Below are 23,781 nucleotides of genomic sequence, written 5' to 3'. Positions count from 1 at the left end.
GAATTGGAACAAAAGTGACTTTGAGTGCTCCTCTCACTAGCCCCAGTGTCCTTGGGTGAGCCTTGCAGGTAGATATAGTTTTGAGCTATGTTTGAAATTTGTCATAGCTAACTAAAAGTTATTTCATCAGTTTGTAAATATCTGGCTCATCAAAATGGATACTGTATACACAAACTCCAACTGTAACATTAAACAAGAGATTATTAAAAAATAAATAAATGGGAAAGTGGCAAGCATATAATTATTTAGCTGGAAGTAATCAAATTAAGTCCAGTTTTTAAATCCTCAAATAATTCTATTATCCTGGCTCCTGATAACAGGGAATTTTCCTACCAAGAAGAATAATAGTTCCCTGGGGACTTGTTTTTCTTTGAACAAGAAGGAGGCAGGAAAGGCAGTACTGGAGATTTGTGTTTGGTGACTTACTTGTTTGTGCTTAAACTCTGCTTAATAAACTTTCTTTTCCTATGGCTAGACTTTGTGTTATTTTCATTGTTATTAAATTAAACTTTAAAATTTTAGAGCTAATAATAAGTTTTACAAAAACAGTCTTAAAAGCAGAGATTAAAATTTGGAAGCAATTTCTCTCTTGATTTCTTTTGTAATTCATTATCATTCAATAGTGTGTTGTTTATTCTCAATGATTCTATGTAGTTTCTATTTTTGCTATCCAGATTTATTCTTTTGCAGTTAGATAGGGTGCAGGATGTGATTTTAATTTTTCTATATTTTGTAGTTACTGACAGTTGACACAATAGTATATAGAGAGGCATGGTCTGAATTTTTGTATCTCGTTAAATTTATTTGTTGAAACCTAATTCTTAAAAATAATGATAATTAATCTCTTCATGAGGAGATTAAGTGAGATATAAGCCAGGAAGTGGGCTCTCACTAAACTCCAACAATTTTAGTACCTTCATCTTGGCCTTCTCAGTCTCAATTTAAGATATACATTTCTACCACTTATAATCTGGCTCTAGCTCTCCCTGTAAGATGAGAATAATGGACAAGATAATGCGTTTCCAGTTTAATGTAGTACCTGGCACATAGCAAATGCTCCATAAAATAATGCCCCTTTTAACTTATATTCCAACCTATAAAGTCAATATTTATTTGGATGGAGACACTTAGGATCCTTTGTTACAATGTTACCATCACTAGAAGAGATAGACATTGTAATATTTTCATTATTGTTGAATATCTGCTTCCTTTAAGGCAAATTTATCAAACAAATATCTTATAAATAGTATAAAGATACCAAGAAATCCAGAAGAGAGAGAGAGAACTAATATTCTGAAATATGAGGTGAGCTGAGTTTCTCATTGTCGCCATGAATACCATGGGTCAAGGAGGACACGAAGGGAAGGGACATCATTTTGGCTCCTCCCACCCCCATACTCATTCCTGAAAGATGATGATGATGGTACTTTCAGACGCCAGTGTTTGGTGTGGGACAACGAATTGCTTTCCATTGCCTACTGAAGACTCATGTCTACACAAAGGTCTCTGATCATACCAGGTTGAACAGTTTATGTTCCTTTCCTTTGAAGATAGTTAATTTGGCTGGTTAGTTTGTTTCTGTTTTGTTTTGGTTTGAGATAGGGTTTTTTTGCGCAGCCTTGGCTGTCCTGGAGATAGTTAATTTTGAATTATTACACACAAAGAGTCAGGGAATGTGCTAGGAAAACTAAATTAACATCACTTCTTTACACACCAATGGTGGCGGTTAGTGCCAGGGAAAAAATTGCCAATCACTGAGTTAAATCACTTTGAGGTATAGTCTATATATGAATTAAGAAGAGGACCATAATTGCGGCTTTCAGTAAACAAGATGAGATCAAAGTTGTGCTAGAAAAAAGGGAATAGGGATCACTACAGACCAATTTAAACCACATAACAATCAGGCTGGTCAGAGCCTTGGTTTGGACACCAGGGCAGGAATATCCGGGCAGCAGCATCCTTTCCTGTCTTCAAGCATCCAGGGAATTAATCGGGAAGTCAGATACTGTTGAGGGCAAACTTGGATGATCAGGCACAGTGGCCTTTCCCGGGCAGCATTGTGCTTCCCTTGTGAATGCCTCCCATTGTGACAAAGCTAGATAAACAAGAATTAACGGGAATCCAAAATCTTCCTCTCTACACTAAGTTTCCTTGCTGAAGTCTTTTAGGAAATTCCACTTTGTCATGAGGGTTAGGAAGTTGGGAAAAGAAAGTCTTAACATTAGTGAATGTTACTTTTAAACTATGAGTGTTGAAAATGGGTATTTAATTTTAAAAAGTCTAACACATATAGCAAAGATGGTGATCCATATAGTACAACAAAAATGGAAGACTCTTATAAAAGAATAAACCAGGCCACAAAATCAAAACATCCTGAAAGACAGCGATACACACAGATCAGAGACAAGGGGGACCAATTCATACTGCTGGTAGACACGGGAAGAGGAACTACCCTTGGGGACAAGGACCATTTAATGATCAGAAGCCAGAGCAGAAATGCCTCAGGATGTGGCACTGATCTGGTTCTCGACCTGGATGCTGGTCATAGTAGCATGTTTAAGTAGTAAGATTTTATCAGATACTATACACTTGTTATACATCTGTTTTCATGTGTGTGTTATACTTCTAAGAAGATCAAATAGTGATTTCTCACAATGCCAGAAAGATTAGTTAAGGGACATCAGCATTCTGGCCAGTTCCAGAAAAGAATCCTTAGGTCATGTTAAGAATGGACAAATTCAGCGGGCAGTGGTGGCGCATGCTTTTAATCCCAGCACTCGGGAGGCAGAGGCAGGTGGATCTCTGAGTTTGAGGCCAGCCTGGACTACAGAGTGAGTTCCAGGAAAGGTGCAAAACTACACAGAGAAACCCTGTCTTGAAAACCATTAAAAAAAAAAGAAGAAGAAGAAGAAGAAGAATGGACAAATTCCAGGAGAAGTTCAGGGTGAATAAATTCAGAATGTGAGTTTGTTGAGTAAGATCCTCTGTATGTTATAGTATTGTTATGGAGTCTAAGCATTGTGCCTTTGTGTGTGTGTGTGTGTGTGTGTGTGTGTGTGTGTGTGTGTGTGTGTGTAAGACAGGAAGATCCACTCCTAAGGGTATTTGACTGGAAGAAACACTTTGTTAGTTAGAACTTATTAAAGAACAATATTAGAGCCTAACATCTAGTGAGAGCTTGATTACAGCACTCCTTAATGCTTTTAGCTGACTGACACTGTCAGGTATGAGCGACTTAGCTGCCTATCTGAGAGTTCTCAGATCCACCTTCATACTTGATACATGAGTACAGCTCGGCTGCAGATCTGGGGACTAAAAGGGGCCTGGATACAGACTACTCCTGTCATCTATGAAGGCTGTGAACGATATTTTTGCCTCTGCTGAGGATCTCTGGTAGCTATAGAAATCACAGCTTCGAAGCGATCCCAGAGGTCCTGGGAGCTCTAATTGGACAACTACTCCGTTATATCAACAGCTAAAGCTGCTATAAAACTCTTGGGGATGCTTGGGAGACTTGAGCCCAACAGTAAGTACCTCGAGGAAACTACAAACCAGACATCGATGCTCTGAAGAGATCTAATTCCAGTCCCAGAAACCACAACTTCACAAGCTTGAAGCCTTGGCTCCTGCTTTAGGAGCTCACCCCGAGATCTACTTTTCGTGCCCCAGCTGTTCTATAAACCCTGTAGTGACTCAGAAGGCTTTGCTTCATCCGTGACAGCTTTAGATGACCCTCCTCACATTCTGGATCTTTCCACCAAAGCTCCGTGTGATCGGCACATGGCAGCAAGGAGCAAGCATATCTAACCTGCCTGCTCCAATCGTGTAAGCAGAAAGCGTGTCCAGCAGAAAGGACGCTGTGCTCACATGGTACCGGCGCTGTAGGCGATGCCCTTCTCACACCCCTTGGAGAAGTTGTAGAGCCCTTCCTGCGTGTCCCCCAGCCCCAGTGTCGTTGCTGAGGTCCCAGTGAACTAACGATCATCTTACGTGTTTTCTTGCACGACTGTGGGCTTTATGGGTAGAGAGGGCTAAGCTGGTGGCACAGTTAGCAACTTCCGGGGCTGGCAGCCCTGGGCACACCTGCACCTAACAACAGCTGAAAGGGGGTTAAGAGTTCCGGATTCCTGCTGGAATCACAGAGGGTGGCAAGCTGGTGCTATGCAAAACAGAAAAGTGCGAAGAGATGGGGTACAGAGCATCTTCAGGCCTGGGTCTCTGGAGGAAAGTCCCAGAAAGCTGCAGGAACTGGCTCTAGCTGGTAAGGCACCGTAACACTAAGAGCCAAGGGTCCCCATACCCCAAGCTTGGGATTTTAACACTAGCTGCTAACCACGAGGTGCTCGGCCACTAGCTCAGAACTGTGACTGTAAGAGCAAGCAGGGAGTCGTGACATAGTAGAAAAATCTGCTTATTTATGGTTTTCATCTGAACAGAGCGGACATTCTTCTTGTAAAAAGACAGCCTCTGCCTCTAACACCTTACACAGTATTTACCCTCATTCTGTAAACAGGAGATGTGAATGGTTTAGATAGCTTTGCTCATTATGATGTGATCCCCTATTTAAAAAAAACGGGGCCTTTCTGGGTGTTTATTATTTTATTTGTTAGCAAATATTTGCTTGAATATTTGAGACTTATTGCTAAATATTACTCAAAATATTTAGCATAGTATGAGCTCTTTTTTAGTTAAATTTTAAGCAGAAAACTTCCACCAAGCAGGCCCAGGCCACAACAGCCAAAATGGGGGAGTGACCTTCCTGTCAGTGGAACTGAACCCCTCCCTGGATTCTGTCCCCCAGTGTCTCAACCCCCAGTCCAGGCCATCCCAGCTTGTTCCTGGCCCTGTTGCTGCTGGGCCCTGCCCCTAACCCCAGCAGACTTCTACCAATGAAGTGCAGATCACACTCGCCACAACAGCCCTCACCAGTCCACCAGTTCTCAAGTGGCCCTTCCCCAGAATTCCAGCAGACTCCATAGTCCCAGACACAGTCCACACCACCTGGAAGGACAGTCCCAGCACTTCTGCTGGAGGCCAGGTTGGTCCTAGGTGCCTCAGAAGAAGTCTTAGTCTTTACCAGAGGTCAGACTGGATCAACAGATGAAAGGCCCCCAAATTCCCAGTGGAGACACCCTACTGGACCTGAAGACTCATCAGTTACTAGATCCTTTGCCACTTTAGCCAGAAGACAGATATTAGCTGTAAAGTAAAGGATAACCAACCTACAATCCACAGACCCAGAGAGGCTAGGTACCAAGGAGGGCATAAGAGTGGACACATGGCTCTACCTCGGAAGGGGAAATAGAGATCTCCTGGGTGGACCAAGGATGGGTGGAGATAGGAACTTGAGGGATCTGGTTGGGGGATGGTGGAGGTGGAGAATACTGAGAGAGATGACTGAAAAGGGGAGCTTTATGGGGTTAGGTAACTTGTGAGTCTACAAGGATGGCCTCAGCTAAGACTCCTGGCAGCAGTGAATGTATAGCCTGAACTGCCCATCCCTTGTGATCAGATTGGTGACTACCCCGGTTGTCAGGTCACTGGAACCTTCCTCCAGTGACTGACAGGGACAGATTCAGAGACCCACAGCTAAACATTGGGGCAACCTTGGGGATTAATGCTGAGGAAAGGGAGGAGGGAGTGTAGGACGGGTATGTGTGTGGGGGTACATAACAGGAAAACCCACAGAAACAGCTAGCCTGGTCCATGGGAACCCACAGAGTTTGAACCAACAGTCAGGGAGCCTGCATGGGACTGACCTAGGCCCTCTGCATATATGAGACAGATGTATAGCTTGGTCTATTTGTGGAACTCCTGATAATAGGAGCAGGGGCTGTCCCTGGTGCTTTGACTGGCTCTTGGGAACATATTCTTCATGCTAGAGTGCCTTGCCCAGACTGACTACAAGGGGAGGTGCTTGGTTTTATGGCAGCTTGATAGGCCATGCTTTGCTGACTCACAGGAGAGGCCTGCCCCTTTTTGAGCAAATATGGAGGAGGGGTGGGTTGGAGGGGAGAGGGGGAGGAAGTGAGAAGAGAGGAGGAAGGGAAGGCTGTGGTCGGGATGTAAAATAAATACATAAAAAATTTAAAGTATTACATTTTAGGTTATCATACTGTATTAGTTGCTTTATGCACAGTTATGCACTTCCTGAAGGAAGGTTTTCTCCTGTCCGGGCTCACAGTTCGAGGGAATAGTCAACCACGGCGTGCACATCGTGACGCTAAGAGTTTGGAGATGAACAGTGTTGCTGCTGTTGTTCTTTTATTAGGTTTGACAGTCAGAATGAGACTCCCCACCCCCGTTAACCTGACGTAGAAAATCCCCGCAGACATTTCCAGAGATGTCTCCCCAAGGTGATCCTACGTCCTGTCAAACTGACAGTCATTATAAACCATCAAACTTGCCAGCTTGACACCCAAGCATCATTTTACACTAAGCCCGAGTTTGATCTCAGGGACCCACATGGTAGAATGAGCGAGAAACTTTTTAACCAACTGTTAAAAAGTTTCCCTCTGGCCTCCACACATACCTGCACACATGCAGAAACATGCAAAATAAGTTAGCAAGTGAGTAAATAAGTAAATAATTAAAATGTAATGAATTATCTATCACACATGCGGAGTAATGGGTTTCACTGTGCTGTCCTCGTACACGTTTGTGCCGTCAGAGTTCTCCTGCATCCCCTCCCCGACTCGCCTCCTCCTTCCAGCTGGTTCCCTTTCCTCACACAGCTAGTGCTCCCCCTTCTGCTTTCTAATTGTATGTATTCCATGACCTCCTCTGTGTCCACCGTCCTTAAGATCACTCCCTCTCATCTCACAATCCCTTTCTGGTTTCATAATCTGCATGCATGTCTAGTCTGACTAGAATAATTTCCAGCTGTATTCACTTTTTTTTTCTCCAGAAAATAGTGTCTCATTTTTTTTCTTTATGGCTGCATAAAACTCCATTGGCTCTGTGTGTCACAGTTTACTTATCTGTTCTGTTCTGTTAGTTGGCATCTGGGCTGGTTTCATTTCCTGGCTACTGTGAATAGTGCAGTATGAAAATAGTGCAGTGTGGATGTGTCAGTATCTATTACAAGATGTTCTGAGCAATATATATATATTCAATATTTAACTCAGACACCTCACTGAACTAGTTATATTTTTGTGTGATTTCAACACAGAGGTAAATCTCATCAAATGATATATTATCTTTTTTATCCCTTCAGGCATCAGCTCTTTTTTCTTCTCAAACTCACTTAAAAGATAAATTTTTAATAAAAATCTTGTTTCAATAGTACATATGGTATTTTTCTGTAATGAAAGCATTCTTTTTAGAAGTACATGTGGCATTTTTCTATAACAAAATAATCATTTTTAGAATTGTCAGTAAGTCATTTTTGTTTTAAGAATTTGAATTGATCTATGTGTGGCTCATGTTTGTATTCCTAGCACTCAGGAGTCAAGGATCATGGTTCAAAGCTGACCTAAGCCACAAAGTGAGTTCAAGGATAGCCTGGGCTACTTAGCAAAACCTTGCCTCAGAAGACAAATAACAAAAAAACAGTTAATGTTAAAATTGAAAAGAAAAAAAAATGAATATTTTGAAATTCTATCACTCATAGATATGAGTGTTTAAATTTTTAATATATGTACAAGTACATATACACAGATAGTCTACACTTATGTAAACCATCATAATTTTATTTCTGTGTGTAAATACAAAGACATTTAATAAAAATGAGAGTAATGCTTTTTGAATAAAATTGAATATTTTTATATTCTTTAAGTTTGCAAATGACTTTTTTTATAGGATATATCATGGCAGTCAATAAACAATCATGTTTGTGACCATCATACAAATTCTGGAAACAGTCATGACCTAGATTTTAATCTCTGACCTTTCCTTAGCCAACCTTGCAAACCTGAGCGAGCTTCTCTTGTCAGTTTTGTCTTCATTTGCAGAATAATAGAGATTAAAAATAATTATTTCTGGGCGGTGGTGGCACACGCCTTTAATTCCAGCACTTAGGAGGCAGAGGCAAGCGGATCTCTGTGAGTTCGAGGCCAGCCTGGTCTTCAAAGTGAGTTCTAGGAAAGGCGCAAAGCTACACTGAGAAACCCTGTCTCGAAAAACCAAAAAAAAAAAAATTATTTCACAAAACTGACGTGAGAATTAGACGATGGAGAACACAGAGAGCAAAGTCTGTCACATACCAAATCAAACATATTATTTGTTGTCTTGTTTGCTGAATGTTTTGATTGTTTTCCCCACTAAATACATGCAGGGACCATGTCAGTCATGTTCTCTGTGGCATCCTCACTCTGCCACACAGTGTACTGAAGAATTTGTGGAGTATTAGTGAAATTGAGTAACTACTTACTGACTGGAGAAATACCCACTTACTGCTGCCACTATGTGAGACTGACAATATAGTGAGGAAAAGCTCACAATGTGAAATCAAACATATTTCAAGACTGTCTTATTTTGTCCTCAGTTACTAACATTGGGGGTGGATATATGGAGTGGGGGTGACTTACTGAACTTTTCTTAGCCCCAAATTTCCCATCTATAAAATAGAGATGATGCCCAAGGTTTCAGTTTATGAATATTCTATTCTGAACATTCCTGATGTCTTTTGATCCTGGAAGTTAAACAGGGTCTAGCCTGGTAAGTACTTCGGCAAGAGATAATTCATCCTTACAATGTAGTTTGCCATATATGGATTTAACAAATTGTGCGAATTTTGAAAAGTTGCAAAAATTTGTATCATTAAAGGGTGTCTAATTTCATTGGAAGCTTTCAGTGTATCCATTGGAATATTTATATGTTAGACATTTTATTGTATGAATATGATTGTTTTAGTTTGCTTTATGTTACTTTAATAAACAGCATGACCAAAAGCAAGTGTTTATTGATGAAAATGTTGATTTGGCTTATTTGTCCCCAAAAAAGTTCACCCTTGAAGGAAGTCAGAGCAGTACTCAAATGAGAGAGACAGGAACCATGAAGGAACACTACTTACTGGCTTGCTCAGCTACCTTTCTTCTATAACCCAGGCTGTCAGGTCCAGGGATGGTATAGTATACAGTAGGCTGGGCCCTCCAGCATTAGTCAGAAATCATGAAAATGCCTGAAAGATATGCTCACAGGCCAATCTGATGGAGGCAATTCCTCAATTGTGATCACCTCTTTCCTAGGTATGTCTAGGTTCATGTCAAGTTGACAAAGACAGCTATGACAATGATGTATGACATGTATTGATTTGCATATATTAAACCACCTTTTCTTTTTATGATAAATACCATTTGATTATGGTATTTAATCTATTGCTTTATTATTATATTCAGTTTGCTAGTCAAGGATTTTCATATCAAAAGTCATAAAAACTGACCTATGCTTTATTTTATTTTATTTTTAGTTATTTAATTGCTTAGATTTTATATCTCAGTGATGCTGGTCTTATAGAATTAAGACAAAAAATTCTTTCTCAAAATTAATTTTGAGAAAAAAACAGTATTGGACTTTCTTGAAAATGTTAGATTCTAAGTCATGCAGGCTTCTTGGTTGGGAAGCAGTTTTATTGTTGAATGAATTTCATGGCTCCTTATTGGTCTGTTGTGGTTTCTACTCCTTCATGGCTCAGTCATGGTATGTCATACATGTCTAGGAACTTATCCTTTTCTTCAATGTTTGTCAGGTTTGGGGCACATAGTTCTCATACTGGTCCTGGATCATCTTTTCTATTCTGTAATGACATTTGTAACACTTCTTTGTCATCCCTGATTTTTATTTTTTGAAGCTTCTCTCTTTTTTTTTTTTTTTTTTTTTTTTTTTTTTTAACTCTAGTTAGAGGTTTGTCAGTTTGGTTATCTTAATTTTGTTAGAGGTTTTCTAGTTGTTTGCACTTTAGTATTTGTTTACTTGAACTCTCTTTACTTCTTTTTTTTTAAAGATGTATTTTATTTCTGTATATGTGTGTGTGCCTGCACAAGTTCAAGTGTTCCATGTGCATGTAGGTGCCCATGGAGGCCAGGATAGGGTGTTATATCCTGTAGTATTTGAGTTATAATTGGTTGTAAGCTGTCTGATGTGGGTACTGGGAACTGAACCCAAGTCCTCTGCAAGAGACATGTCCTGTTCATTTTATGTCAACTTGATACAAATTAGAGTCATTTGGGAAGAGGAAACCACATTATGAAAATGCCCCTACAAGACTGGCCTGTGTGCAAAACTATGGTACATTTTCTTGAGTGGTGATTGACCTGGGAGGATCCCGTTCACTGTGGGTGATGCTACTCCTGAGATGGTTGATCCTGGGTGCTATAAGAAAGCAGGCTGAACAAGCCATGAGGAGCAAGCCAGTAAGCATTGGTCCTCCATGGTCTCTGTTTCTGCTCCTGCCACCAGGTTCTTGTCCTGTTTGGGTTCCTACCCTGACTTCCCTTAGTGACAGATCATAATGTGGAACTGTAAGCTGAAATAAACCCTCTGCATCCCAAATTAATTTTGGTCATTGTCTTTATCACAGCAATAGAAACCCTAACAAAGACAAAGAGTAAGCATTATTAACAGCTAAGCCATCTCCCCAATCCTTTTTCTATCTTTTCACATAGGTATTAGTTGCTATAAGCCTTATGATTTTTTCTGTATCTATCTGTTTCTCTATGTTCACTTGTCTCAAGAAAAAAATTTCACTTTTAATTGCTTCATGACCCAGTGGTTATTCAAAATGATATTATTTGGTTTTTCTGTATTATTACAATTTTCAGTTTCTATTATGATTGTGCCTCATTTTATCCTGTTTGGGTCATAGAAGATACTGGCTATAATTTTGAAATTTTTTATTTGTAAATACTTGTTTTATGACCTAACACGATCTGTTCTGAAGAAGTTCCATGAGGTAATGAGATGAATGTTTATCTTGCAAGTAGTGGGTGAAATGTCCTATAAATGTACTGGATTCATTTGTCTATAGTACAGTGTAACTTCATCAATTTTCTCTCTGGTTGATAAGACTATTGATAAAAGTGAGGGCTGAAGTCCCTGGTCATTGTATATGGCAGGTTCTATCTCCCTTTAGATATTGTAATTTATTATTTGTACGTTTGGGTGATCTGGTGTTGGATATTACTCTGTTGGTCTTTTGCTTATTATACAGAAAACTCTTCTTGGTTTTTTTTTTTTTGGCTTAAAAATTTATATTTTGGTTTTCGGTTTGTTTGTTTGGTTGGTTGGTTGGTTTTTTGAGACAGGATTTCTCTGTATGTAGCCCTGGATGTCCTGGAACTTGCTCTGTAGACCAGGCTGGCCTTAAACTCAAGAATTCCACCTGCCCCTCTGCCTCCTGAATGCTGGGATTAAAGGCATGCATCACCACTGCCTAGCTAAAATCTATATTTAATTGAGGAATAAGGCTTTTAATTGAGGAATTTAATCCATTTAACACTGAAGTGACTATTGATGGCAAAAGCCTACTCCGTCCCGGTGTTAGTTGTTTTGTTATTTTGTGTACCTGCTGCTCTTTTCTTGCTCTCTTGTTGTGAATCATTGTGGTTTGGCGGTTTTCTGTAGTGAAAAGCTTTGATTTCTTACTGTTTCTCATTTGTGTATCCACTCCCCTGGAGAGTTTCAAGCTTTTGCATGTTTTCATGATGGCAGTTACACCCTTGAGTAGTTTATACAAATCTTTTGTAGTATTGATGAAATCCTTCAGATTTTGTTTCTCCTTCATTTACGAAGGACAGCTTTGCTGTGTCTAACATTCTTCATCAGCTGCTTTTTCTTAGTTCTCAGAATATATTATCCTACCTTCTTTAGGGCTGCAAGACTTCTAATCTGCTGTTGGCTTAGTAAGGATCTCCATTCCATGCTGCTTTTGAATTCTTTCTGTTTGACTGGTTAAATACAGCACTTTGGAGAAGGCCTCTTTGGTTTGAGTCTAACCAGGACTCTGAGATTCATTGGCCTGGGTGTTCATGTTTCTCTCACAGCTTGGGATCCTCACAGCTATTCTTTCCTCAGGTATTCTTTCTGTAGCTTTCTTCATCTTCCTGCATCTGAAATTCCAGAATGCAAGTGCTTGCCCGTTCACTGGTGTCTCACGGGTTCTGTAGAATTCCCCTTCCCCCAACAGTTTCTGCTTTCCATCTCTGATTAGGTTAATTAAAATAAAACCTTCCTTTAAATATAGGGAGTTTTCCCTCTGTTTAATCTAGTCTGTTGTGGCACTTGATTTTTATTTATTTTAGTTACTGAGTTTTTCAAGCCAAATTTCTGTTTGATTCATCTTTGTGATGTCTCTCTCTGTTGAAATTCTCACTTAGATTGTGAATTGTCATCAGATGTCACCAAATTTTCCTCTGTATTCTCATTGAAACATCATTCAGAATTCCACCTTTTGTATCTCCTTTCTTTGTGTCTGTCTGTCACTATAGGAATATTAGATTTCCTTAGGAGTGTCATTTTTTGTTTATTTGTTTGTTTTTTCATGTTTCTTGTGTCCTTACACTGATATCTGAACATCTAGTGAAACAGGTGCATTTTCCAATTTGGGGAGGTTTATTTTCCCCATAAGAAGAGGAGAGTCCTGTGTTGTGTACTAGGATACTGGTTAGTTGTAGTTAGTCAACTCTGAATCTGTGTATAGTTGGCGCTGCCTTGTTGCTAATTCAGCTGTATTCCTTATAAAAGGTTTCTGCAGTTGTGTTAGTGGACAAGACTGTGTGCATCTATAGATACGACTGGCATAGTATGATTTTCCTGGGGGTAAGATCACTGCCTGGCAGGCTATGCAGCTACAGCAAGTACCTAGAGATGGTGTGTGAGCCCAGTGACTATGTGGTGGGCTCTCTTTTGGGCAACAGGCCTTCATGTGGGCCAAGCCCAGCCAGCTGTGCAACAGGGCTGCCAGGGAGGCTATTATCTCGCGATGCTGGGTCTGAGACTATTTCAGATAGGAGTGTAGGCATTGCAGGTTAGCTAACTGTACAAGGGGCATTCTGGAGGACTGGGGTTACAACTTGTTTGCTTGTGATGATGCCATTTGGGGGAGGCCAATGGTATGGCAGACTCCCCAAGATGAGCATGGCAACCACTCACTAGCTGTCAGGCTGAGTTTGGTTATACACTTCTTATGGGCTGGCCAGCTTTGTGGTGTGCTCTCAACCATGGAGGGGGATTTAGATGGTTGTTGGGATGGCAGCAAAAGGACAAAGGTGCTGCATGCTGAGTGCCTGTGCAGTGCTTAACAAGAAACACAGGGTACTGGCCAGTCATCTGTTAGGCCAGGTAGCCACCTGAGAGCCACAGGGTCTTTGCCAAGTTCTCTTTCATCAGGTACACCTGTTTGGGGGAAATGGGGCATTGTGTATGTTTGGAAGCCCATGTGGCAGCCTTGCTGCTGGACATAGGCAGAGTATTTGTGGTTATGGGGATGCTGTTTACGTTAGCACGGTTGGATGACAGCAGGCTCTAGAATGGAGATATGCTACGAACAGTGGCCAGCCTCAGGATGGTGGCTCTGTGCCGGAGGGTTCACTTTTAAGACAGCACTGAGTCTCGGCTGCTTCGATTAGGTGTGAACTGCATGAACTCTGTGGTTGTGTAACTGTGCACGTTGAGCAGGCTTCCACACTACATTCAGAGACTGTGGTGACAGAGGAGTCTCGCGTACTAACAACAGAAGCAGCAATGAGACCACAGGCAGCCTACAGCTTATTTTCTCCCGTGGGAACCCTGGCTTTGGAATGGCTTTCAGGGTGGAATAGATGCAAGGCGCCTTACTTTTCTTTCTACAAGACTGTGCTGTGTTTTCAAACCCCCTAGTGTAGCTGGAGAATTTCTCTCCAGCTCCCTCCAAGTCTCGCCAGTCCCAGAACCCACTTATAAAATAAACACCCAGACTCTTACATTATTTAAACTGCTTAGTCATTAGCTCAGGCCTATCATTGTCTAGCTCTTACTCTTATATTTAGCCCATTTCTATTAATCTTGACTTTGCCACATGACTCGTGGCTTACTGGTACTTTACATCTTCCTTGTCCTGGAGGCGGCTCCAGGAGGTCCCTCTCTCTGCCTTTCTGTTTCCTCAATTCTCCTCTCTGTTAGTCCCGCCTATACTTCCTGTCTGGCTACCGGACAATCAGTGTTTATTTATACAGAGCAATATCCACAGCACTCTAGGATCTCAACCACTTTTCTACAATTCTTTTTAATTCTTTTCCATACTTGTCCATTAATCTCTTATTGTAGTGTTATCAGTCCTCTGTCTTCACCTATCGCCTTGGGGAATGAGTGACAGGTAACTCTTTGCAGCTCTGTTGCTGATGTCACTAATGTACTCGTTTTAAACCATGGAAAATGAGACATGACCATGAATTCTAGGCCTAAGTTTAGGCTCCAAGTTTGTTAACCTGTAAAATCTGCTACACCCAGTGAGCAATGATGAAGGCTATTTTAAGGAACTTCCTGAGAACCTAGTTGGTGCAGCGTTTGCATCCTCTTCTTATTTACTATTCATTCAACATCTTCCAGATTTGCAGAGCTAGAGGACAACTGTTCTCTCCAGGTTCCCCAAGCCCCGCAGTTCTACAATCCACATGTAAAATAATCACTCAGACACTTATATCACTTATAAACTGTATGGCCGTGGCAGGCTTCTTGCTAACTGTTCTTTTATCTTAAATTAACCCATTTTTATAAATCTATACCTTGCCACGTGGCTGGTGGCTTACCAGAGTCTTTACATGCTGCTTGTCCTGGCGGTGGCTGCAGTGTCTCCCTCCTCAGCCTTCCACTTCCCAGAATTCTCCTCTCTCCTTGTCCTACCTACTTCCTGCCTGGTCACTGGCCATCAGTGTTTTATTTATATAGAGTGATATCCACAGCACTTCCCCTTTTTTTCTTTTTTTAAAAAAGGAAGGTTTTAACTTTACATGGTAAAATTACATATAACAAAACAATTACCGAGCAAGAATTATAGTTACAATATTAAAGAAGATGTCCTATCTATCTTATATTTGTGAGTTTAAGGTTCTATATCTAACTTATCTTTTATCATAACTGAGGAAATTACAACTATCTAGTTTTCAACCACATCAAAGACCTGAGAAGGAACATAATGGTACCTGAGAAATGGTAGATGGATGCAAGCAACTTTCGGGAATCTTGCAAAAGTAGACCAAGACAGCTGGCAGCCTGGACAGTCACCTAATGTTTCTCAGCATTGTTGGTGCATTTAAATTGGCTACATGCCTAGAGTATCTGACAGACCATTTTTAGAAGCAGGAATTCTGAGAGACCATCTTACCTTGTCTTGGCAGAGTACAGTGGTCGCTTTCCTTGTGTCCCGCTTGTCCAGAAAGGACAGCATTATATTTGTACTGTCAGCCATCAAGGCAAGGGCAGTTCTTTGCCCAGTAGGCCATTTTGTGCCAAAAAGACAAACTTCCAAATGGAAATGTCTTAGAAGCCCAACATTTTCTCGGGATCAATTGGTGCAGCCAGGAGCAATTGTGTCTCATGTCAACAGAATTTTAAGTTATTTAAATGCCATATTCTCTAGGTCTATGAAGTGTTTGAAGATTACCTATCTATCTGAAATATATCTATGTATACCTAGAAGACTTAACTAACATGGCTACAGATATGATTATCATAGATGACTAATTATTAATCTATTTTTTAATTATCCATTACAATTTTAAATGAGTTACATAAACATAATACCTCAAACAAGAATAGAAATATATATATACAGTATAACAAAATTAACTTTAAGTTTGTATCAATAAACTAAAATTTATACCAATGTAAAACATTTTAAACATAAACTAAAATCTATACCAATGTAAAACATTTTAAACAAGTTGTTCTTTAAAAGTAGGTTCATTAATCTACCCTTTTATCTTATCATCTCCATATCCTCCTATATATCTATATCATATCCCCTTTTCTTTTTTAGAAAGAGATCACATCTATAATCAACCTGTTTAAAATAAAAATATTGGTTTTTCTCTGTCCCACACCAGAGGGCTCTTCTGATTTGGGACACAAGAATCTCTTAACCATTTTTTTTTTAAGCAATATGTCTGGGTTTAGAGTAGGAGTGAGCCAATTCCACCTCTAAAGACAGCTTGGTATATTTGGGAATTTGGGCGTAGCATCTCTTACTACTTCCTGCTGGAGGGGGGCACTGTATCTTATGGGGATGCAAAGAAAATTTTAGGCCTATGGGGTAGTCCTTGAGGCTGTATTGTGTGAACCAGTTGCCTTGAAACCGCTCTGGATGTTGGATCATCTGGGCCATGGTGTCATCGGAGACCTTTCAGGGGGTCTTGGCTGGTGAAACCTGATGTATCTTAATCTGGAACAAATCCACAGCCTCTGGCTTTCTGTGGAAACAAAAGCAGAACCTCTTTTCCAAAGCAACATATCCTTAAATCCAAATTTTGAAGTCAAGGTACCTTTAAAATATACATTTTGGCATAACTCAACAGCTTTTGTAATCAAATGTTTTTCTTCAGTTAAGAATATCAAAGACAACATAATCCAGATTCTCTGTGTGGTAGCCATCTTTATGTGGCTTATTTTTTATATTACCTTGAACCTATAGCTTTAAACTGCACCATTCTAAGACTGAAAAGGCGCTGTGGCTGCTGGCTCCGCCCACTTCAGTTTCCCAACATGGCAGTGGTACCTTTTCCGCCAGCTCTGGGAGTCATCAAGTCTCAGAAATAGTGGGTCTAAGCTTTTGTCAAAGCAGCGTGTAGCCCAGAAACCTCTTTTTTTTTTTTTAAATACTAGTAAAGACTAAATCTACCACACAGTTTAATGTGCCGCTGGCAGACGCCTCATTTCCGCCATACTGTTGGTCAAACGCACACGCCAGGAACCCGCCAGTGTTCAAACTTGCGTTTTGCGCTGTCTAGCTGCCCGTATGAGACAAGAAGCAGGAACATGGTTTTGGCTCTGTTTAGAATTGGTTATTAAATATTCTCAGGTTTAAGGTGGAAAGTCAAGCCGTTGGGCGCCATTTGTTGCTGGAGGGCTTCTCTCCAGGTTCCCCCAAGCCCTGCAGTCCCACAATCCACTTATAAAATAATCACTCAGACGCTTATATCATTTATAAACTGTATGGCCATGGCAGGCTTCTTGCTAACTGTTCTTTTATCTTAAATTAACCCATTTTTATAAATCTATACCTTGCCACGTGGCTGGTGGCTTACCAGAGTCTTTACATGCTGCTTGTCCTGGCGGTGGCTGCAGTGTCTCCCTCCTCAGCCTTCCGCTTCCCAGAATTCTCCTCTCTCCTTGTCCTACCTACTTCCTGCCTGGTCACTGGCCATCAGTGTTTTATTTATGTAGAGTGATATCCACAGCAGACAACTGACTGTATTCCATGCTCTTCTTATTTACTATTCATTCAACATCTTCCAGAATCTTTTTCGGAGAGGTAGGACCACTGCGAGAGGAAGGGTAAGGTTTTTAGCTCTTAGCTCTGACCTCTTGGATTTCTTCTTTGCATTGGTTCTGTGTTTCTTATTGAATAAGACGGTTACTTCTACAGCAGAGCTAGAGGACAACTGACTGTATTCCATGCTTTCTCTCTTCCTTGCATCTAGAAAATTCAGTACAGTTGGTACCTTTTGATCAGTGGTGTTCACATAAATTCACATAAGAATGGAATTTCATGGTACAGGTAGCCTCTTGTCCGTTTCATGAACAGTATGAATCAATAGATAAACAGATGAGCAGGATATTCGGCATGAGAAGTTGCCACAGAGTCTGCTGATACGCTCCTTGTCAGCAGTACAAAGCAAAAAGCTAAATTTATCTTCAGTTTGCACAGTTCACCCTATTGTCCAAATGCCTTGTCCATTTGTTTCTGCTGCTGTTGCCTAGTTCATGAATCAGGACCTAAACAGACAAGTTTCCCCAGAACTTTCTTACGGGCATTGTCTTAACATGTTTGGGAAATATGGAAATAGTCCTAAGTTAGTACACAGGAGAGCTAACCTAGGGAGTTGCTAGGGCTTGGCCAGGGATTGCATATCAGTGCAGTAGGAAGGGGAAATGGTGGCCTATAACCTCAGGGAATGTTGCCAAATGTCCACGCCCCTCTCACCCCTGTCCCGAGGAAGTAACAGCCTGAGAGCAGTATCTCACTTGGGAGAAAAGCAAACCGGAAGCAGCCTTAGCTCTCACCCTGCTCCTGGAGACAAAGTTTTCACCAATACCACCAGCTTCTATTAAAACTCTTTACTTTTACATTGAAATACTGGTAGGAATAAATTCTTTTGTGTCATCTGTAGCTGCACAATTGTTCGTGAGCCAGCCAGTCCCACCTGTCTGGGCCAGGGATCCTTCAAAAAACCACGTATAATGGATCACCAGAGTCAGCGTCAAAGGAACTTCCTGAATGCCATGCGAATTAAATGCTAAGCTTTTTTCCAAACTGTTGTTGTTGTTGTTTTCAGGAAGAATTGGGCCTGAAGAAGGTAAAAGTCTAAACTGATCTTGCAGTCAACTGTGGCTCCGAAAGGTTTGGAGCCGACTGGGATTCTGCATTTACGCTGCTTTTCTTGTAATGGAGGACAGTGGTGACTGAAAGGGTTGGGTTACCTGCGAAACCTGATGGGTGGATAAGGATGTTATTTTGATTCAAGTTGAACATTTACAAAGCACAGCCATGGAATTTGGGTGTGCCTAAATTTTGGGGACTCAGGAAATTTTGCTTCAGATCCAAAGCTCAGCTCCAGAGATGGAAGGTTGGAAAGAGTAGAGGTGATGACAGCTCAAACAAAGATTGGACGACAAAAATGCAGGCAGAGAATTCAAGGAAAGGGAACTATTGTGCTGTGACCAAAACACAGGCTCAAGGAGCAGAGACTTCTGGGTAACGCACTGGCCAGATCTCTAGTATGTAATGAAATGTTGGATGGAGGCAGTGACAATTAATTAATGTGTTTTCCAAAATACATGAACTATAAGGGTAATTATTTAGGAAATGTTTTGGAGAAGTATCTATGAAAGGCTAGAGGAGTAGCCAAGAGCAGCCTTTGGAATAGAGTGCAGACATAACATCCTTCAAAGGCAGGGGATGGGAAAGAGGAAAGTTGAGGGAGCACTTCAGACTCATTTAGAGTCCTGGACCAGTTACAAACAGGTGGATGGAGAGTCCTTCAGGCACATCATCTATTGTCCAAGTCTCCACCCATGGGAGGGGTCTGCACTGGTGTGTACCGGTGCTCCATCACTGACTGAGAGCAGCTTGAGGAACATGGAGCCTCCCTGTGGAATTGTGTCAGAAGGGAGGTGCCTGGGGCTGTCAGTCAACTGAGCTCTGCAATACAGAAGGCCTGGGTGCTGAATTTTCATGGCTTCCAGGGCATCTGGCATCATTGAACTTCTCCTGTCTCTGTGTTGGAATTTGTAATTGGCTTGATTTTGTGTGGATAACCACAGCTGCTGTGAGGTCATGAAGGGCAATGGCCATGTTATTATGTTCAGAGGACAACATTCTTCCTCAATACCCAGCTCTTACATCCTTTACACCCCTCTTCTGTGATGTTCTCTGAACCTTGGTGGTTTTTTTTTTTTTTTTTTGTGTGTGTGTGTGTGTGTGTGTGTGTGTGTGTGTGAGAGAGAGAGAGAGAGAGAGAGAGAGAGAGAGAGAGAGAGAGAGAGAAAGAGAGAGAGAGAGAGAGAGAGAGAGAGAGAGAGAGAGGGAGGAGAGAGATTTCTATCTATAGCTGAGCATTCTCAGTCTTTTGTTCTCACACTTTGAGCACTTATGAGTCTTTGCCTTAACCATTACCTTATAAATGAAGAATCTTGGCACTGAAAATAAGTCTGAGTCTGAACTAGGCACTTGGTACTTTTTGGTTCCTCATTTGGACTCACAATTCACCTTGAATCCCTGTAGGCAGAGTTTCTCTGTCCTGACAGATGTTCCCAGATAACCACACAAAGACTTATTATTAATTATAAATACTTGACTGATAGCTTAGGCTCATTTTTAGCTAGCTCTTATAATTTAAATTAACCCATTTCTATTCATCTATGTCCTGCCCTAATTTACCTCATGTATGTACTTTCCAACCTGCTCACTCTGTGTCTCATGGTGTCTCCTCTGACTCCATCCTTCTCCACAGCATTCTCTCTGCCCCCAAAATTCTGTCTAACCATCTGCCAATCAATTTTTTTTTTTTTTTTTTTTTGGTTTTTCGAGACAGGGTTTCTCTGTGTAGCTTTGCGCCTTTCCTGGAACTCACTTGGTAGCCCAGGCTGGCCTCGAACTCACAGAGATCCGCCTGGCTCTGCCTCCCGAGTGCTGGGATTAAAGGCGTGCGCCACCACCGCCCAGCTCAATTTTTTATTAACAATGAAACCAACATGTTTTCCCCAGTGTGCAAAAGGATTATTTCACAGCAAATTCCAGAAGAACAAAACCTTACAGGATGGACAGTTATCCATGGTGATAAGATGGGATGCTAGAATAGAAAAGTAATTGTCTTACAAGACTTGACCAGCCAGGTTTGGTGGCACATGCCTTTAATCCCAGTACTTGGGAGGCAGAGGCAGGCGGATCTCTGTGAGTTTGAGGCCAGCCTGGTCTACAAAATAAGTTCCAGGAAAGGCACAAAGCTACACAGAGATACCCTGTCTCAAAAACAAAAACAAAACAAAAACAAACAAACAAAAAACAGAAAAACAAACAAAAAAGACTTGACTAGATCTGCTTAATTCCTCACACCTCTTCCTCTACTCTACGTCCTCTGTTTAAGGATAAAGTTCGTGCCAGTAGTGTGAAAATGGGTGTATGGGAGTCAGTGGACTCCATTTATTCGTTCCTCTCACAGTGTGGCCACATTAGATAAATCTCTCTCTGCTTTTCACCATTCCCAGCAGAGGATCAGCACAGTCTCTTATGTTAGGATTCTGAGTAGGGTAGTAGAGAAGCCCAAGTAATGTACTTAAGAACAGACTACTATTAGATAGCAGAAACACAGATCTTTGAAATTAATGATAATAACAATTATTATATCAGCAGCTATCATCAGGTGCTTATTATTTTCCAGTCACTTTCCGAAGTTCTTTGCATGCATTGACCCATTTAATCCACACAACTAACCCATGAAGCTGGACTAAACTGACCACCATGTAGTGATAAGAAAACTGGCACAAAGGGCTTCAGTAACTTGCACGGCTACACAGCACAGTGACACTACAGTGTTGCTCAGTGTTGCTGGTAGACAACAAAAGCATGAGAAGGAGCCGTGAAGGCACAAAGTCATTAAGATTAAAATTAGACTAGGAATACAGCTCAATGGTAGGGCACTTGTCTATCATACACAAGGCCTTGTGTTCAGTTCCCGATACTGAAAGCAAACAAAACTAGGGGTTCTAGATATCCCCCTTCCCACTACAGCACGAAAGATCGAGAGACAGAGATCATGTGTTGCTCTTGGGTGTTTTGACAGGTGAATCTCCAGGGAAGCTCTCATCATCTGTCACTGAGAAGCATGAGTGAACCCTTGAAAGTTTTGCATAGTGTAGGAAACCTTAAGTAGTCTCAGGATGAGGAATCTTTAAGAAAAGAAACAAAACAAAACCACAAAACATTTGTTTATTATTGCTATCAGCAAGGGCAAATCTCTCAAAACAGTTATCCTTAGTGATGGAAGTATGATCAGGAACATTGCTCAACAAATGTTGTTATTGCTCAGTTGTTGAGTTGTGGCTGGTTCATACACACCACCAGCCTCAAAAGCCTTCTTATGCAAGAAGGAAAAGAGACTTGGAAGTCAGTGTATAGCTTGACCATGAATGAGTTCCTATATCTCTCTTAATTACTTCCAAATATTAAAATGTAAGCACCACCCTGCAGTTTAATAAATACATCTATGATAGAAAACTATGGCAACTATTGATGCAGGTATATGCTTTCTAAGGAGAACCAATTTATCTAGAAGGTTATGAAATACTCTAGAGCAAGTAGTACAATTGCGTAAGCCAGTCCATCATTCAACACACTTGCTACCTTCTTGCTCTAAATCTACATGAAACCAACCTCACAGGCCAATGTGGATCCAACATAAGAACAGGAGCTTATTACAGCTTCTCAGCACCCTGACAGAGGCTGACCAGTCTGTATTAGTGTCTTTACCTAAACTGTGTTCATGAAACTTTAAAAACTTGTTTTCTTGTGAGTGGGCAAAATTGATTACCAACTGCCTTTTAAAGAGCATTTTAGATCTGAGGCCTTTCCCCATTCCCACTCTTCTCCAACTGTCTTTGTGAGTTTACAGGCATTTGCGCTACATCCTTGACTTGATCCTGTATTAAGAATAAAGAAGATAAGTTCATATAGGGGGAAAATAACAAAGGAGGGACTTTCCTACAAGATCTTTGAAAAAAAAAAAGGATATTTGCATAAGCCATATTTAACCAGCATCTTTGTTTTATGTTTTTCCTTTCTGAGGGCTTTGGTGGACTCCCTCCTAGTCTCCACCCTCCTGCTAATCAGAGAACAAAGGCTTCAGGATGCCTCCTAGGGACCTTCCTGTCTTCGTGCCTGGATAATTACATTTAATGATTTGTACCTCCTGCTTCCATGGCTCTTCCCTCCTTAATCATCAATATGCTCCTCTTCCAGATGTGGCTGTGATTCTGTCCCTCTCTTGCTCTCGCTTTCCAAAGATAGTGGCACAAGCTTCATGAGCTTTAGTTTGAAATTTAAAGCCATGTGATGGCATTTCCATCTCTGCTTTTCTTTAAGACAAGTAACATTTGTCTGCATAGCAATAGGCTCAGTAACATTTCTTTTCTTTCTTTCCTTCCTTCTTTCTTTCTTTTAAACTTTTATTCTTCCCTCATATATTACATCCTGACTGCAGTTTCCCCTCCCTCTACTCCTCCCGGTCCCTACCCCCATCTCCCCTCTCCCTCAGATCCACTCTTCCTCTGTTTCCCTTAAAAAAAAAAAAGCAGGCCTCCCAGGGATACCCACAGAACATGGCCTAAGAAGATACAATAAAACTGTGCACAAACCCTCATATCAAGGCTGGGCCAAGAAATCCAGCAGGAGAAAAAGGGTCCCAAGTGCAGGCAAAAGAGTCAGAGACACTCCCCACTCCCATTATTGGGAGTCCCACAAGAAGACTAAACTACACAGCCCTAAGGTATGTGCAGAAGATCTAGCTCAGACCCATACAAGGTCCTTGTTTGTCTATTTGGTTTCTGTGAGCCCCTATGAGCCCTGCTTAGTTGATTTTGTGGGCCATGTTTTCGTGGTGTCCTAGACCCCTCTGGCTCCTACAATCCTTCCTCCCCATATTCTGTGGGGTTCCCCTGGCTCTGCCTAGTGCTTGACTATGGGTCTCTGCATCTGCTACCATCAGTTTCTAGATGATGCTCCTGTTATGACAACAGGCACCTGTCTATGAGTATAGAAGGGTATCATTAGGAATCATTTCATTGATTTTCTTTTTTTTTTTTTTTTGCCAGTCGTGTTTGGATGCATGGATTTCCCAGAGAAGGGGAAATAGAATAGATTTTGTAAGTGGACTGGGGGCCAGTGGGGATGGGAACAGGAGGGGGAGTCAGGTGAGAGTGAGAGGGGCAGAGGGAGAGAGTACTGGGAGAGACTACTGGAACTGGGGAGCATTTGGAGTGTGATGTAGAGACCTAGTGTAGTGGAAACTCCCTGGAATCTACAAGAGTGACTATAGTGAAGTCTCCTAGCAATGGGAGATACAGAGCTTGAACTGGCCATCTTCTATAACCAGG

The sequence above is a fragment of the Peromyscus maniculatus genome, chromosome 11 (assembly GCF_049852395.1).
Source record: "Peromyscus maniculatus bairdii isolate BWxNUB_F1_BW_parent chromosome 11, HU_Pman_BW_mat_3.1, whole genome shotgun sequence".
In the NCBI taxonomy this organism is placed as follows: Eukaryota; Metazoa; Chordata; class Mammalia; order Rodentia; family Cricetidae; genus Peromyscus; species Peromyscus maniculatus.
The sequence above is the reverse complement of the archived record's forward strand: the minus strand, read 5'-3'. Positions refer to the sequence as shown.